Below are 19,105 nucleotides of genomic sequence, written 5' to 3'. Positions count from 1 at the left end.
TCTGACTGTCGTATCTGCGCAGGCAGATCATTCCACAGAGCTGAGGCGCGGTGATAGAAAGCTCTGTAACCCGCTGACTTTTTCTTCACCCTCTGGACACACAATAGTCCTGCACCCTGTGAACGCAGAGCCCTTGCCGGCACATAGGATTCAACCAGGCCGGCCAGATAGGGGGGTGCCAGTCCGTGAACAATTTTATAGGCCAATAGTAATACTTTAAAATCCGATCTCAAAGAGACCGGAAGCCAGTGAAGAGATGCCAGAACCGGCGTAATATGGTCAAACCGTCTGCTTCATGTCAGAAGTCTGGCAGCAGCATTTTGAACCAGCTGAAGACCCCTGATGCTGGACTGTGGCAAACCAGAAAACAAAGCATTACAATAGTCCAGTCTAGAAGAAACAAAAGCATGAATCAGAGTCTCAGCATCAGCCATAGACAGGATGGGACGAATCTCTGCTATATTTGTTAGATGAAAGAAAGCAGTCCTCGTAATGTCCCTAATGTGGAGGTCAAAGGACAATGTAGGATCAAAAATTACCCCAAGGTTCCTCACTTTGTCAGTATGATGTATAACACATGAACCTAGGATAAGGTTACAGTAAGTAATGTTACAAAAGTTTGACCATTTAAAAAAAACATTTAATTATGGTGAATTATCTTTATTTGTTGATTTTCAATTGAACAGATTTATAGACAACAATACAGTTAAAGGTGATTAATGATGCATATCAAAAGAATCATCATCATCATCTTCAACCACTTACTCCTATCAAGGGTCACGGGGGGGTGGAGCGTATCCCAGCAGTCATAGAGCATGCAACAGAATCATGTTGTTTATGAATTATGTTTTAGTTTTTGTAAATTGAACAAACTGATAGATTGTTAGCTATGAAAGGATTACATTTATTTTTGAACTTTAAAATCAGTTTGGGGTTATAATATACACCATGAAATAATATAAAGAGGTTTGGACTGTTAGGTTCTGCCCCGCCTGGAAATCGTGTCTGGGGTTGTTCCCAGTTCATGTGCGGGTTTCCTCATGGTTCAACTGTTTCATTTTTGACTTGATTGTACTTTAGTCACTTAAGTCATAGTTTGGTTCTGTTTATCTCTTTTCTTTGGTAATGCTTTTGTTAATGGATTTATTTTCTGTTCATCAGTTATTTCTGGTTCATCATACTTTAGTCATGTGTCTAGTTTCCATCCTGCCATTTATTGTTAAATAACTATGTTTACTCTTTTTAAATCATAATGACAACAGAAACTACCCAAATGACCTTGATCAAAAGTTTATATACCCCTGTTCTTAATACCGTGTGTTGCCCCCTTTAACATCACTGACAGCTTGGAGTCTTTTGTGGTAGTTTTGGATGAGGCTCTCTAATGGTGAAGCTGCCACTGAATATGTCTTGGACTTTATTTACATCAATTACAAAGAAATACAAACAATATTGCACTCTACGGTAAATCTGCATGGAGTAGACAGTTCTCAAAAACTGAGTGACTGTGCAAGAAGAAGAGTGAGGAAAGCCACCAAGACACCCGGACGACTCAGAAGTTATAGGCTGATGTGGCTGTGATTGAAGAAATTGTGCACAGTGCATGTTTTGTATTTTGCATCACCACTCTTTGCTTCGAGTAGAGCGGAGAAGGATTTTCTTTCACCAAAACAGATCAAATCTAGGCTTACATCTCAGATGTACCTTCTGGCAATTTGTAGCTAAACTTTCTGATCTTTTTAAGAAACTCCTCCTCTATACCACTTCATCATGAAACTGTATAACTGGTGATACAAAATGCACCAGTTATACAGTGCATGTACCACACAGCAACAGCAGGATTCACAAAGGTGAAGCCCTCTTCCACATTCACACAATGTGGAGAAGATGATCCAGATTTTCTTTCAGTTTTTTTTTTTTGTTTGTTTGTTTGTTTGTTTTTTCATTGTCTGTGACAACGTTAATGGAAGTCAGGAGACACAGCTCCTGGACGTCGTCAGACATGTAAGTTTTCTGTGGAAACGCAGGTTTCCACTTTTTAAAATTTTCCCCAATAAATCCGATCACGCAGATCCGTGGATTGCTCTGCCATGGATGACTGCCTTTGCGGTCTTCATTAGCCAGCACGGCCCGCGTGACGTCAGTAACGCATTGTTCTGACCTCTTACATGTCCAAAAGCCAAATCAACACATTAAAGTTTAAATCAGTCCTCAAAATGTGGTCACAGTGTGAACTGCAGATTACTTGCAAAGATTACATAATTGTGATTTCGTGTCACAGTGACTTGATTTTAAAGTTGGCAAAAAAAAAAAAAAAATCACTGTTCGGAAGAAATGCCACAGCTCAGCAGATTTGTCTGTTCAAAAGATGGTTTACAATAAAAGTATAAAATGTTGGTCCTCGTCCATAATTTTTCAGTAAAAAGTCAAACCCATCAATCCACAAAACAATTCTTATTTAAACTTTGAAAAAAAAAAAAAATAATATATATATATATATTATATATATATATATATATATATATATATATATATATTATATATATATATATATATATATATATATATATATATATATATATGTTAGAAAAGTATCTGACCTTTTTATTTTTTGCAAAAACTATATGGATTTGAATCATGTGCGCTTGCATCAGCCAAGCTTGAACCTTCATGCGCATGCGTGAGTTTTTTCACACCTGTCGGTTGTGTCATTCGCCTGTGGGCAGGCTTTGAGTGAGCACTGGTCCACCCCTCTCGTAGGATTTTCATTGTCAGGAAAATGTCTGAACGGCTGGAGCAACGCTGCATCAAATTTTTCAAGAAACTGTGTGAGACAGCCAGGTGGAAACCATTTGGAAAATTCAGATGGCTTTCAGTGAAAATCCTATGGGCATCACACAGATTAAGGAGCATTACAACCAGATTAAAGACGGCCCACAGCGGCTGAGGGCGCGCGAGCGGCCATCGACAGGCTGAAATGACCAGATCATTTCCAAAGTGAAGGCTGTGTTGATCCGGGACATCATGTGACTACCAGAGAAATGGCAGAAAAGGTGGACATCAGCCATTTTTCATCAGATTCCACTGTTACAGGAGATTTTGTAATGAAAGACGTGAGGAGGCATTCGCGCTTCGGGACGAAGCCGCAATGGTGGAGAACAAAAGCAAGTCCGTGTTGGAAGTCTCACGGGACATGTTGTGACATGCCCAGGTCTTCCACCATTCAGAAGATTCAGACGGCTTTCAGTGGCTTTTTAGTCGAGTAAGTATCCGAGAAATTGTGGAGATAAGGATAATCCTTTATCCTTGTTAAATAAAGGTTGAAGAAATAAAAAATAAATAATAAATTGTGGAGTGAGTTTTCTAAGTGAGTATGATATGTAATATTATTGACGTGGGGAAATGACTAAAATTGCTGAATTAAAATTAGAATTTTTTTTTTTTTTTAAGTGTTCATCTGTTTTCTGGAAAGTAGTGACTTCAGTTTTACTGCCTGAATGCTTTGTCGTGATGAATATCGCACAATTCATTTAGCGACCCAATTAGAAGTCTCATTTTCATAAGTCTCTCAGTTTATCCCTTTTTAATTAACCTCAGTTTTTTTCTCCACATCAGCTTTTCCATTCTGAGATATTCTGTCAGAGCAAATTCATAGAATGGAAATGCTTTTCTCTCTCTCTCTCTCTCTCTCTCTCTCTCTCAGTTTGGTGGGTCACATGACAGTCGCTTTGACATTATATATTCTACTAATATAAGAACATACATTAATGAGATTAATTTCTCTATGATATACTGAATATTCCAGTGAAGTGTTTTCAGATTTCTTTCAACTTGATCCAGACATTATTGAATAATCTTACTTTCACACTGGCTGGTGTGGCTGTTTCATTTTATTTATTTTATTTGACACAGAAGCGCTACGTAAAAGCAGCACTGCAGGTGGGTTAAGAGCAGTCTTTAATATTAATATCTTTCATATGATGCAGGCATGTGAAGCTCTTACTTTCACCCCGATTACTTCCCATCTTTAACTTAATTTCATAATGAAATTAATTAAGGATCAGACTACTATCTTGTGTTGTGGCAGACATAGTGTATTTGACAGACTGTTGGTATTATTTTCTATCTGAACTGGGATGAATAAATTAATTATATAAATAGTCTGATCATCATCTGTATTTGTTTTGACAAATAGCGGCTGTACAAATGTGGGACTGAGTTTGAATGAATGTAACAGCACGGATAATTCAGATTTATGGTGAAACTCTCTTGGAAACACTGATCATGCCCATTGATTTCTATTCGTCTGGTTTGGAATGGACGCTAACCAAGATGGCAGCACGCTGGCAACAGCCAGCGAATAAGCAGATCACCCCGGTGTCGCAGAACTAACGGTCCCCACTAAAAATTGGTCCGGCCTGCCTTCACTGCACATGCATCATTTTGGACCACAGCAGCTCTTCTGAGACCTACTCTCCTCACCCAAAGTCAGTTTTAAGCAGAAACAAGACCATTTTAAGCAGAAACGAGGCGATAATCGTGACTCTTTGAAATGATGGACATGCAGTGAACGCAGCTCATGTAGCTGTGGTGCTCTGATCGCTTCCTCTCTCTTTTATGATGAAATAATGCTGAATTTATGTGGAGATGATTGTTGTACAAATACTTCAGATATCTGTGGCTGAGACAGATGACGATTGGAGTGCGGCATTAAGCAGAAACGAGGTGATAATCGGTGAACCTCAGCTGATGACAAATGCACAGAGAAGGCAGGACAGACCGATTTTTAGGGGGGGTCATGGCTTGTGGTGGCTTGGCCCAGAAGACGTAGGAGGCATATGCAGACTCACAGACACAGGTGTAGATCAAGAAAAATGGCTTCATCTGATAGGCAGGCAACAGGTTCAGTACACAGGGAATCAATCAACGTGGTGGAGGTACAGGCAGGTAGCAAGCTGAGGCAGAGTCCAAAAAACAAGCAAAGTTCCAAACACACGGCGTCAAGGAGTTCACAGGGCTGAGGCAGAGGCAAAGTCAAAAAACAAGCAGAGTTCAGGGATAAGATGAGGCAGAGATCGGTAACACTAGCAAGGTCAGAAATACAACAAGGCACAACTGGACAATGGTGTGAAGCTGGAAAGTGCGAAATGCAACAATCTGGTGAGGGACTGTGAGACTGTGAGGGCTTAAATACTAGTGGAAGAATCAGAGTTTGAAATGAGAAACAGGTGTGCAAAGAGTGCTGGAAGGGGGCATGACCAGGGAAGACAAAGTTAAGTGCAAGAGAGTGCAGTAAGGCAAAAGCAAAGTGAACTGGGGCAAGACAATTAAATGACAGAAAAAACAACGGTGCAAAATGTGACATGCTTAACTAACCATAATAAACACGAACAAAACAGAGGGGGCGAAACTGAAACTAAGGTGGTGAGTTGAGGAGTGGAAAACCAGTGATAATAACCAAAAAAAGAGGACATGACACAGGAAAGTGAATACACTAAACATGACAAAACAAACTATTGACAGAATAGGAAATAAATGATGAACAAATCAAAACCAGGCGCTAGGTAATGCAATGAATGACTAAACCATAAATAAATGATACACAGAATAAAACAGGTAACAGAAGCATTACACAAAGTACAGAAACGAACAGAACCAAATCAAGACTTACATGACAACATATAATAATATGAAAAGTAAAACTGTAAAACCCTCAGTGGAAGCCTAGACCAAATAAGGGGAAAACCCAGACATGAACCGGAGCAGATCCTGACATCACCCCCCCTCCAAGGCTGCCGGCACCAACGGCTGCCAGAAACACAACCCCAAAACCCAGGGAGCGGCAACCACGCACACACCTGACAAGGGGCGGGCAGGTGGGGGACTGGAGGCGGGACACAAAACCAAGGAAAACGTGAGGTGGGTAGTGGCATGGCAGACAACCAACAACACCCAACATGAGGAACCGAGTGCCCGAGCCTGAATGGGTGATCAAAAACAGAGAGATCCCCAAATGGATGACAGCATGGCAGTCCTCGGGACAAAGGAACCCCAACGGCCCGGTCCTGGGGCCTACAGAAGCCCATGGAAGAGCTAGGAGGGTGACCATAATGCCCAACAGAAAGCAAGGGGGAGACCGGAGGTTCCCCTGAGGGACGCACAGGAATAGAGACAAAACTGGGATCAGGGACAAGGCGGGACGTGGTAGCGGGAAACATCTTCTCCAGCATAACAGCAGCGATCAAATGGGAAAGACTAATAAACCTGAACAAGCAATGAAGGGGGGTGAGGACTTGCATGGGTACATCCTGCACCATCCCGGGAACCCAACAAAAGCGCAGAGGGGAAGACAAACAGATGATAGACATCAAAAACAGAACCCAAAGAACACCAAAAACAACTATGCCTGAAAACCAAAACCATGAATGTAAAGGACTGCCAAAAGTGAAAGTCCTGGCAAAAAAGTAAGGGAGGAACAAATTAAAAAGGAACTCCACTGAACAAAAATCCTATGCAGAGCTAGGAAAGTGAGGGAACCAAAAAGGGAACCACATGTAGAGGAACACTGTGAAATAAGGACAAACAAAACATGAAACAACCATCGGACAGAAATTTCATGGGAACCGTGGAGAGAATATAAACGCAAAGTACTGCTACATAAACAAATAAAAGGCAAAAGGTACAAAAAAGAACCAAACTTACATAGAGGGTAATCAATAATTGAAACTTGATGAATAGAACTGAGCATAGCATTCGATGCAGAAGGACCTGGAGGGATGACCCATGCCGAACATGAACCGAGTGGGGACCAAGGAGACATGAATTCAAGAACCACCATAAAAATAGCATGTTTGCTACTAGCAGGGTAATGTTAGCATGTAGGGACCAATCCGGAACGAGATTCAAAACACAAAACTGCTAACCAAGCCAAAACAACCAAAAGATCATTACTTGCCAGAAACGGGAACCTAATGAATGGAGAAACTTGCCAAAATTTGCAAAAGTGGAACCATGAAAAACTGACAGTGAAGCAGATTCACCTGGGGAGCTAACTAGGTCCCAACAGAAATACAGATATTGAGAGAACTCATGTTTTAAGCAAACTTTGAAACAAATGACAACCGACAAGCTAAGAAATAGCTTAACACCAAAGAAATGCAGGAGCCCCATATTGTCCAGAAACAAGACACTAAACAGTCTTCCTAACGGGCACTGAAAATGGGAAAGCATGATTAGGAGAAATAACAAAAAACTCACAGTCCCGCTGATTACGGCAGCAACAGTTCTCGTTGGGAAGACCTCTGAAGATATGAGGAGAGACGTAGGTGATGAAGGGATGTAGTGCGTTGGACGCGCCATAGCCGACCCAGCTGGCTCTGCAGTCGTACGTGGAAAAGTGCATGCCTTGTCAGATGCAGCTGGCTTCACTGAAGGCTGAGAAGCTGTGCACACTTCTGCATGCTGGACTGACAGGACTGGTGATCGTGGCCTGGTGCGCACGGCGGCAGAATCAGCTGTTTCCGCTGAAGCCTGAGGAACAGGGTGTACTGCTGCTTCCTGGAGTAACGTGGCCACTGATAGTGGCAGCAAGCGCACCGTGAGAACTTCGAACATCGCTGGTTGAGTCTGGAGCGGAGTGCATGCCATATGTGACGCCAGTGACGTTGGCACAGTTGTTTGAAACTGAGGCGTGATGAGCTGTGGTGACGCGGGCTGTTCAGCTGGCTTCTGGAGTGTGTGCGTCAGAGAAACCTCTGTGGACGTGTGTCTCTCCGCTTGCTCCGGTGACGTCACGGCTGGTGCGGCTGAGGGCTGAGGTGACGAGGTCTTGCCCGATGGCTCTGTGGGCACCAGGAGAGACAAGTCCTCAGCAGAGAGGTCGGGCAAGATGGGAACCTTCATTCCCATGAGCGAGGAAGTCATGGTGGCAGCAGGCTGGCGCGATGGCACCCGGAGCTTCCGAGGTACGGGCACAGGGACCAGATGAGGCAGGACCGGAAATGGTGCCAGATCTGGTTCTTTGGACAGATTCAGCTCCATGGGTTCCCATCTGAACAGCCTTCGTGGAGCAGGAATTGGAGGCAGGCAGGATGTCGGAGGTGTGGACAGCTGAGGAGGCGCGACTACTTCGGCCGACGGCGTGATGAAGCGAGGCGTGTCCAGACAGGAGTCATAGATCTCTGATTCAAACAAGTAGTTCATTGGATATTCAACACAGGTAGGAAGCCGACCTTGCTTAGAAAGAGTTTTGATATGTTTTAACTCTGGGAAGGCAGTTACCATTTTGGGTGCAGCATGTAGCAGCGCTCTCCTGAACTGTCTCTGAATTCAAAAAATAAGTCCTGTATTTTGAAGAGAAATTCTGCCATCTGCTGGAGTGATGACTCCTCTGTCTCAGATGAGGAATCCTCATCTAAGTCAACCCACTCAGTGTCGTCATCGTATGGCGGGCAAGTGGACTGCAGATATAGCTCACCCAGTCAGGCAGCCTCTCTGCAGTAAACAAATTGTCCAGATCTTCTAAGTCAGGGAAGAGGCTGTAGAGCCAGGTATTTGTTTCAATGACTTCCCAAGCTTGCTCCAGGTAGTCAAACTTTTCCCATGGGGTGTAGGTGTGGTGGAAACAGGTGAAAAAAAATCTTATGTCAGTGAAGATCTCTTTAATTCTTGTCAAGTTCAGCTCAGGATCTGAGTCCGCTACCTTGAGGTACTGGCCAGATTGTTCTGTCATGGCTTGTGGTGGCTTGGCCCCGAAGGTTGTAGGAGGCATATGCAGACTCACAGACACAGGTGTAGATCAAGAAAAATGGCTTTATCTGATAGGCAGGCAACAAGTTCGGTACACAGGGAACCAATCAACATGGTGGAGGTACAGGCAGGTAGCAAGCTGAGGCAGAGTCCAAAAAACAAGCAAAGTTCCAAATACACGGCGTCAAGGAGTTCACAGGGCTGAGGCAGAGGCAAAGTCAAAAAACAAGCAGAGTTCAGGGATAAGACGAGGCGGAGATCGGTAACACTAGCAAGGTCAGTAATACAACAAGGCACAACTGGACAATGGCGTGAGGCTGGAAAGTGCGAAATGCAACAATCTGGCGAGGGACTGTGAGACTGTGAGGGCTTAAATACTAGTGGAAGAATCAGAGTGTGAAATGAGTGGAAGAATCAGAGTGTGAAATGAGGAACAGGTGTGCAGCGAGTGTTGGAAGGGGGCATGACCAGGGAAGACAAAGTTAAGTGCAAGAGAGTGCAGTAAGGCAAAAGCAAAGTGAACTGGGGCAAGACAATTAAATGACAGAAAAACCAACGGTGCAAAATGTGACATGCTTGACTAACCATAATAAACACGAACAAAACAGAGGGGGCGAAACTGAAACTAAGGTGGTGAGTTGAGGAGTGGAAAACCAGTGATAATAACCAAAAAGAGAGGACGTGACACAGGAAAGTGAATACACTAAACATGACAAAACAAACTATTGACAGAATAGGAAATAAATGATGAACAAATCAAACCAGGGACTAGGTAATGCAATGAATGACTAAACCATAAATAAATGATACACAAAATAAAACCGGTAACAGAAGCATTACACAAAGTACAGAAATGAACAGAACCAAACCAAGACTTACATGACAACATATAATAATATGAAAAGTAAAACTGTAAAACCCTCAGTGGAAGACTAGACCAAATAAGGGGAAAACCCAGACATGAACCCCAGGCCGGAGCAGATCCTCACAGGGGGCACTGTTTGGTCTGCAACACCGGTCCTCCATCTTGTGATTCAATAGTTATCTATGGTTGTGATACAAACTAGACGTCTCTCGTCTATGCCCCAAGCAGCCACTGCATCTCTCAAGCCTGTTGCAATGTTCTTGCTTGTATGATGTTGAGGGAAAATAACATTTGCAAACAGCAACTTACCAGCTGAAGTTCATCATTGAAGAAATAGACAGTCAGACTTATCTAGGGCTGTTTAGTGTGACTGGACCACAAGTCTGTTATAAGGGCATAATGTTCCACCTGTGATAGCTCTGCATGAACTTATGCTTTGCTTTGCATGTCTCACTGATCTGGCAACTTGCTTATGACGGATTGTTAGCTGTTGTGACGCTCTTCCAATCTCTACATGGTTGTATTCAATTCAGTTTCATTAATTTATCTAGTGCCATCTCACAACAGAGTCGCCTCAAGGCTCTTCACACAACACACAATTCATAGCAGCACAAAGTGAATTAAAATCAAAAGGGGACAGTAAAAAGGTAAAAACATAGTAGACTAAAAACAAATTACAAAGCAAACCTTTGCTTTGTAAAGCAAACCTTTACGAACGCAAAGCCTGCGGCAGTAGGTAGGGCTTGATCAAGTCCGCCAAGTAGTAAGGAGCCAGTCCATGAACAGTTTTATAGACCAGCAACAGGAATTTAAAATCCGATCTGGCAGAAACTGGAAGCCAATAACTTTCTGCTTTGTGTCAAAAGTCTGGCAGCAGCATTCTGCACTAATTGAAGACCCCTAATGCTGGACTGTGGCAGACCAGAATATAAAGCATTGCAATAATCCAATCTAGAAGAGATACATGTATCAGAGTCTCAGCATCAGCCATAGACAGGATGGGATGAATCTTCGCTGTTTCGCATATGGAAGAAGGCAGTCCTTGTAATATCTCTGATGTGGAGGTCAAAGGACAAGGTAGGATCAAAAATTATCCCAAGATTCCTCACATTGCCCGTATGATGTATGAAACACAAATCCAAACTAAGCGCCAGCTGGTCAAATTGATGCCGATGTCTCACTGGACCAAGAACCATCATTTTAGTCTTATTAGAGTTTAAAAGTAGGTAGTTACCAGACAACCAACTTCTCAGTGATATAAGGCAGTCTTCTAAGGATTTTATGTGGATAAGATTACCAGCAGTTTTCGGCATGTACAATTGAGTATCATCAGCATAGCAATGAAAGGCAATCCCAAAATGCCACTGAATATGCCCAAGGGGTGAGATATAAAGGGAGAAAAGCAAAGGGCCTAGCCAGGGATGGGTATTGATAAGATTTTATCGATATCGATGCCATTATCGATTCCGCTTATCGATCCGATTCCTTATTGATTCCCTTATCGATACCCCTTGAGAATTTTCTGTGTACTAAAAGTACGCTTTACAGGTTTCCTATGTCAACAACATTTTAAATTAGTCACTAGAGCCTTGATCTCTGGACATAAATTAAAAAAAAAATAAAATCTGTAGTTTTTGTCAAAAACATTTCCTTTCATTTTGGCATGAATGTCTCTCCGCACCTCTGAGGTGAGCTCAGCCAGCTGCTACACATCAGCGCAGGATGTCTCATTTTGGGAGTAAAAAACATTTTGATTGATTACAGTTTGTTTGTATTACATGTGTGGAAAGAGGTGTCATTTGATTTAAACGGCGTTTCGCTTTAAATTTATTTATTCTGACTAGACTCTATCATTCTAACTTGACTTGGCAGAGAGTCCCCGCAGCATTTGGAGCTGTGTGAACAGAATGGAGGAGTGTATCACAATTGACGTATTCAGGGATGAAAGTGGTGAAAAACAAAAAAAAGCTGAAACCCAAAATTACCCCCAACACCACCTGCACAGAAATGTTTGAATTCCAGAAGCTCTGAAATGCAATCTGGGACTATTCCAAACAATAAACTACAGTGAGTGCAGCATCCATTTAGGTGAGAAAAAAACCCAATTTTCCTTATTCAAATTCATCCCAGTAGTATTCTGCTGTTACTAGGATGCAGCAGTTTTCTGGCTTGGCAGATAGTTCTGGAGGAAATCACTGAAGAAATTAACAAATTGAAAATATGGTTTGACTGAAACAAATTGTCATTAAACTTAAATAAAACAGGGATGAAGTGGAGGTGTAAGAGTCACTAGGTGGTCACAGGAAACAGTTATTTATTTCTATATGTATTTATTTATTTTCATTGTTAGATGGTTTTATCTTTTCTGTTGTGTTTTGTTTCATCAGGTTCTTTTTGTCTCTTTCTCTAAAATTGTATTGTAACATTATTAGTCTATTATTACTGACTATTATTGTCTATTATGTAGACTATTATTGTTGTTGCTATTATTATTAATATATGAATAAAACTAAATTTTAAAAATTACAATTTGACTCTTTTACTACAATGAACACTGAGCCATTAATTATACAGAAAACAAATCAACACAAACGTGCTGATGCGAACAGCTCAATGCTAACTTTAACATTGAAAACAATGGTTTTTCACATACAACATTGAAAGGTTGTATTTTTGTTTGTGGAGTGAGGATGTGGACCAGATTGAGGGTGGAGCTCAAGCAATGTCCAAGCATGAACCAGTTTAAGTAGCGGTATAGGTACATGGTTTTTTCTAGGTATACGGAGGAGGAAGGGTGTTGAGGGTTAGGGTGTTTTATTGATCATTGTTTAGTTGTGTACTTTGTTTTTCTATCTTGTAAATATGTAGTATAAAATCACATGCATTGCATATGCATGTAGGCATGTATGTATCTGTAGGTGTATGTAGGTATGTGTATATTTGTATGTATCTACACTAGAGATGTTTATAATGATGGGACTTGAGTTTGTGTTGTGATAAATGTGTTTGTAGCATGGCCCAAGCAGAGGGTCACCCCTTAGAGTCTGGTCTGCTTGAGGTTTCTTGCTCAATACATCAGAGGGAGTTTTTCCTTACCACTGTCGCCTGTGTGCTTGCTCTGGGGGTTGGTAATGAGTATGTATGTATGTATGTATATGAGGGATGGGCGTTTATAAGCTTTGCTTCTGCTCACCCCCTTTTGGTCACACATGTCACTGTGGAATTGTCTTGTGTATCAGTTTTTTGTTAATGTTGAGTTTGTGTGCCAAATAAATTCATTCATTCATTCAAAACGCCCTAGACATGCTAACGTGTTAGCATCGGTCCTGTTTTTAAGTTATAAAATACATCTTTCAACTGTTTCAAAAGACCATAACAGGTTGGTTTAACATAAAAAATATAAAATTTTACTCACAGACATATGCTCTTCAGGGTTTTAGCGGGGCAAAATTAGGATAAAGCGTGAATCCACGAATTGTAGATCAAAGCACTGCTTCAATCTGTGAATCACTGCTTCGATTGGTTCAAGGTTCAAAGCAAAGCCGCGCTGCAGAAAAGTTGATTACAGACCCGCTGCAGGTCTGTAATCAATGTAGAGAAATTATCATTTTCCTGACAAACACCCCCCAAAACAACAGCCACTCTGAAGGACCAATAAGGGAATCGTTAAGCAAAAACCTTATTGATGTCGGTGGATCGAATCATTTCTTAACGATACCCGAAAGGAACCGGTTCTCGATACCCATCCCTAGGCCTAGCACAGACCCCTGTGGAACCCCAAATTTCATGTCACCAAGGCCAGAGGTAGTGTTATTATACACAACACAATGAGAATAACTGGACAGGTATGACGTCAACCAAGCAAGGACACTTCCAGTAATCCCAAAATAATTTTCCAGCCTATAAAGTAAAACACGATGATCCATGGTATCAAACGCAGCACTAAATCTAAAACCACCAAAACCATAGTGGTGTACGAATCCATTGCGTGCAGAAAATCATTCATTACTCTGGTAAGCACTGTCTCTGTGGAGTGATGTTTTCTAATAGCAGACCGCAGTGACTCAAAAAGATTATTCTCAGTAAGATGGTCCACAAGCTGCTGTGAAACCACTTTTTCCAGAATTTTAGACAGATTTGATATCGGCCTGTAATTATTCAATACACCAGGTTCAAGACTAGATTTCTTTAAGCAATGGTGTAATCACTGCAGATTTAAAACACACAGATCCAGAGGTTTGTGAAAGATTAACAATTTCCAGCACTGTCGGCCCAAGAATGGGCCATAGGTCCTTAAACATTTTTGTTGGTATAGGATTAAATAAGCAGGTTGTGCTTTTTGTACATGTCACGACTCACGAGTTTCGTCAGCGCGTTGAGTGAAATAGTATCAAATTCTGTAAATCTACGTGTCACCTCAGTGATAACACCCACCTCCATAGCAGGGTGCAATGGATGAGCCAAGGCATGCTGAGATATGCTCAATCTGATGTCTTCTATTTTCTTCTCAAAATAATCCAAGAAGTCTTGAGCTACAAATGGAGAATGACTAACAGGTGGCCCACCTGTTAGTCATTCTCCATTCTACTGAAATGCTACCGGGTCAAACAAAAATTTTGAGTTGTGCTTGTTTTATTGATCAAATAAGAATAGTAGACCCACTATGTAGTCAATAGTGCATGCTTAAACTCTACGATGGCATCGTGCAACGCAAGGTGGAACACCTCTAATTTGGAGCTGCACCATTTCCGTTCCAAACCTCTACCCTAAGAACATAAGATCACTGACCTCAAAATCATTGTTGATCAATGATCTAATTATTGATCATCACTTAGATATGATTGGGCTATGTGAAACCTGGTTTAAACCTACAGCTGTCCTCCCCTTAAATGAGGCCTGTCCAACAGCATATACATTTAGTCACGTCCCTCGTGATGCGAAGCAAGGCAGGCGTGTTGCTCTTATTTATAAATCTAGGTTTAGCTTATTAGCTGTTGGGGGTTACAAATATAACTCGTTTGAGCATGTGATTCTCCGCTCTGCTCAGGATATTACACATTGCAAAGGTCAAAAGAATAAAAATCAGCCATATTACTTTGTCACTGTATATAGGCCTCCTGGCCCATATTCTGAATTCTTAGATGAATTTGGTGCATTCATCTCTAATTTGTCAACTAGAGCAGATAACATTCTGATCATTGGTAACTTTAACATTCATATAAATAAGCTTTCTCATCCCCTCTGCAAATCATTTATGGAAATTGTGGATGCATTAGGATTTTGACAAGTCATTTGGGGTTCGACGCACATTAGTGGAAATACCCTGGATCTGGTTCTCGCACGTGGTATTGCTGTCATGAATATTGACATCATGCCTCTTACATCAGTGGTGTCTGATCACTCATTTATTAAGTTTACAGTTTTGCTGCCATGTTTAGTGGAACAACAACCTTATATATCATTACGGCGATGCATCAACTCCTCAACTAAGACTGAACTCGAAGCTAGACTGCTTGATGTCTTAGCTTCACATTTGACAAATACCCAGTCAGTAGACAGACTTATGGATAGTTTAAACTCAGTGCTCAAAACTACACTCGACATGATTTCACCACCTGTGTTAAAACCGCGCTCCCCAAAATCACAGTCACCTTGGTTCAATGATTATCTGCGTGACCTCAAGCATAAAGCAAGCGGTCTAGAACGGAAATGGCGTCATTCAAAATTAGAAGTATTTCACCTTGCGTGGCGTGATGCTATCTTAGACTATAAGCATGCATTATTGTCTACAAAGCGGACCTACTACGCTGATTTGATCAACAAAAACAAGCATAACTCAAAGTTCTTGTTCGACACAGTGGCAACACTTATGCATGAACAACCACTGTAGTTCACTCTCCTTTTACAGCACAAGATTTCCTGGATTATTTGGGAAGAAAATAGAAGACATCAGGTTAAACATATCCCAGCATGCCTTAACCCAGCCACTACACCCTGCTATTAAGGTGGGTGCCACTACTGAGGTATTACCTAGATTTACAGAATTTGATAGTATCTCACTAGGCATACTGACAAAACTCGTAATGTCAGCAAAAAGCACAACCTGTTTATTTGATCCTATACCAACAAAACTGTTTAAGGACCTGTGGCCCACTCTTGGGCTGACTGTGCTGGAAATTATTAATCTTTCTTTAACTTTTGGATCTGTTCCTAAATGTTTCAAATCTGAAGTGATTAAACCATTACTTAAGAAACCTAATCTTGACCCTAGTGTATTGAAAAACTATCGTCCAATATCAAATCTATCATTTTTCTCTAAAATTCTGGAAAAAGTGGTGTCACGGCAGCTTGTAGACTACCTTACTGAGAATAATCTCTTTGAGCCACTGCAGTCTGCTTTTAGAAAATATCATTCCACAGAGATGGCTCTCACTAAAGTGGTGAATGATCTTCTGCTTACAATGGATTTGGACACCACTACGGTTCTGTTGCTGTTAGATCTTAGTGCTGCATTTGATACAGTGGATCATCATATTCTACTTGATAGGCTGGTAAATCACTTTGTGATTACTGGGAGTGCACTTGCATGGCTGACGTCATACTTGACCAGTTGTTCTCACTGTGTTTTGTACATTAACACTACCTCTAACCTTAGTGGCATGAAATTTGGGGTTCCACAGGGGTCTGTCTTAGGCCCCCTGCTTTTCTTCATTTATATAGCACCCCTTGAGCACATATTGTGCCATTTTGGGATTACCTTTCACTGCTATGCAGATGATACTCAGTTATACATGCCGATAACCGCTGGTACTCTCGTTCACATAAAATCCTTAGAAGATTGCCTTGCAGCAGTGAGAAGTTGGAAGTCTAGAAACTTCCTACTTTTAAACTCTGATAAGACTGAAATGATGGTTCTTGGGCTAGTGAGACATCGGCATCAATTTGACCAGTTAACGCTCAGCCTTGGCTCATGTGTCATACATCACACTGACAAAATGAGGAACCTTGGGGTAATTTTTGATCCTTCGTTGTCCTTTGGCCTCCACATTAGAAATATTACTAGTACTGCTGTCTTCCACCTGCGAAATATAGCGAAGATTCATCCCATCCTGTCTATGGCTGATGCTGAGACCCTGATCCATGCATTTATCTCTTCTAGATTGGACTACTGCAATGTTCTATTTTCTGGTTTACTGCAGTCCAGCGGTAATTGGTTCAAAATGCTGCAGCCAGACTTTTGACACGAAGCAGAAAGTACAACCACATTGCACCCATTTTGGCATCCCTTCACTGGCTTCCTGTCCCAGTGAGATCAGATTTTAACGTTCTGCTACTAACCTATAAAATTATTCATGGACTGGCACCTCCCTACCTAGCTGACCTAATTAAACCTTACGTACCGGCCCGGGCTTTACGTTCTCAGGGTGCAGGACTACTTTGTGTCCCTAAGGTGAATAAGAAGTCTGCGGGTCACAGAGCTTTCTCTTATCGTGCCCCTGTTCTGTGGAATGATCTCCCTGCATCAATAAAACAGTCAGATTCTGTGGAGATTTTCAAGTCCAGACTTAAGATGCACTTATTTTCCCTTTCATATGGCTAGCATACTGGTACAGTTTTGTTTTACGCTTTTTACTCTTTTAATTCATTCATTAGTAATTGGAGTGGGCTGCAGCCTCAACTTTACCTAAATTCTGGGTCTTTTAGTGAAGTTTAGGGCTAGTGGCCGGTGATCACCTTAGTATTTCTCTGTTTTACTTGTTGTTTAATGCTGGCAAATTATACAGTATTTTTTGTCTTTCTGATGCCTGATTCTGTTTTTTCTCTCTGTTTAAGGTGCAGCTCCATCCAGAGATGGGAGTTGTATTCGTGTTGGCGATCCTCCTGTCCTGTGTGCCAATAGCATTTCTTGTATTTTTGTCCGTGAATTGTTCTGTGAATTGTTCTGTAATTTATGTTTGTAGCATGGCCCAAGCAGAGGGTCACCCCTTTGAGTCTGGTCTGATTGAGGTTTCTTCCTCAGAGGGAGTTTTTCCTTACCACTGTTGCTCTGGGGGTTGGTAAGGTTAGACCTTACCTGTGTGAAATGCTTTGAGGCAACTCTGTTGTGATTTGGCACTATATAAATGAAAATAAATTGAAAAATTGAAATTACCCTTCTGCCTGAGGTCCCACACGTAACCACTGAACCAAGGCGACTGCATTTTGGGAAGGCAAGGCCTTAACTGAGGTGGCACAATCTAATCAAGTTTAGTTTAGAGTACTGAATTTAAACAATCCATCAGACTGTCTACTGACTGAGCATTCTGCAAACCTGAAGCTAAAAGATCAGGCAGTCTGGCTTTGAGTTCAACCCTAGTTGAAGGTTTAATGCATCGCTGCAGTAACAGGCAAGCTTGTTGCTCCACTAAATGCTGCAGTGTAAATGTAAACCTAATAAGTGAGTGGTCAGAGACCACCGATGCAAGGGGCAAGATGCCAATATTTGTGACAGCAAGACCACGTACAAGAACCAAATCCAGGGTATTTCCACGAATGTGCGTTGAGCCCTGAATGCATTGCTGGAATCCGAATGCATCCACAATTTCCATAAATGATTTACACAGGGGATTGGAGGGCTTATTCATATGAATGTTAAAATCACCAATGATCAAAATGTTATCAGCCCTCATTGTCAAGTCAGATATGAAAGCACAAAATTTGTCTAACAATTCAAAGTATGGGCCGGGGGGAGGGGGGGGGGGGCTATAAACAATGACAAAATAACACAACTGATTTCCATACTTCTGCCCCAGACAATATGTAGCATCATGGGCAGAGCGGAGAATCAGATACTCAAACAAATATTTGTAACCCCCAACAGTTAATATTGATTGATTTTTAAATGAAAGAAACAACCCTGCCTTACTTCACACCATGGGAAACATAACTAAATGTGTATGCCGGTGGGCAGACTTCATTTAGGGGAAGGACAGCTGTAGGTTTAAGCCAGGTTTCACACAAACCAATCATATACAAATCGTGATCCACAATTTGATCATTGATCAATATAGATCTTGAAGACAGTGATCTGATGTTAATAAGGCCCAACCTAAGGACCTCTGCAGAGTTGACAATTGGACTGTTTGGGTTTATGGGTGGTTCCCGAGGAGCATTTCTGAGGTGCCTGGAAATATGTTTAGACCTAAGATGCTCCACACGGATTGCAGGCATCAGACACAAAATATTTAATACTGCAGGAACAGTCAGCAGGCCATCCTCAATTCCAGTGTCATCCAATGTAGTAATATGTATTAAGAATGCAAAACATATCCCTCTATAATTTTTACAGACATGTCTACAGAAGCAGGCCACAGTCTCTTCCCTCCCGGAAAAACCACTGTCACCACCTTGGATTGTCTACAATAAATTCCCTGCTAAACTACAACCCCAATTCCAATGAAGTTGGGACATTGCGTAAAATGTAAACAAAAACAGAATACAATGACTTGCAAA

This window comes from Thalassophryne amazonica, chromosome 1 (assembly GCF_902500255.1).
Source record: "Thalassophryne amazonica chromosome 1, fThaAma1.1, whole genome shotgun sequence".
NCBI lineage: Eukaryota > Metazoa > Chordata > Actinopteri > Batrachoidiformes > Batrachoididae > Thalassophryne > Thalassophryne amazonica.
Note: the sequence above shows the minus strand (reverse complement) of the source record.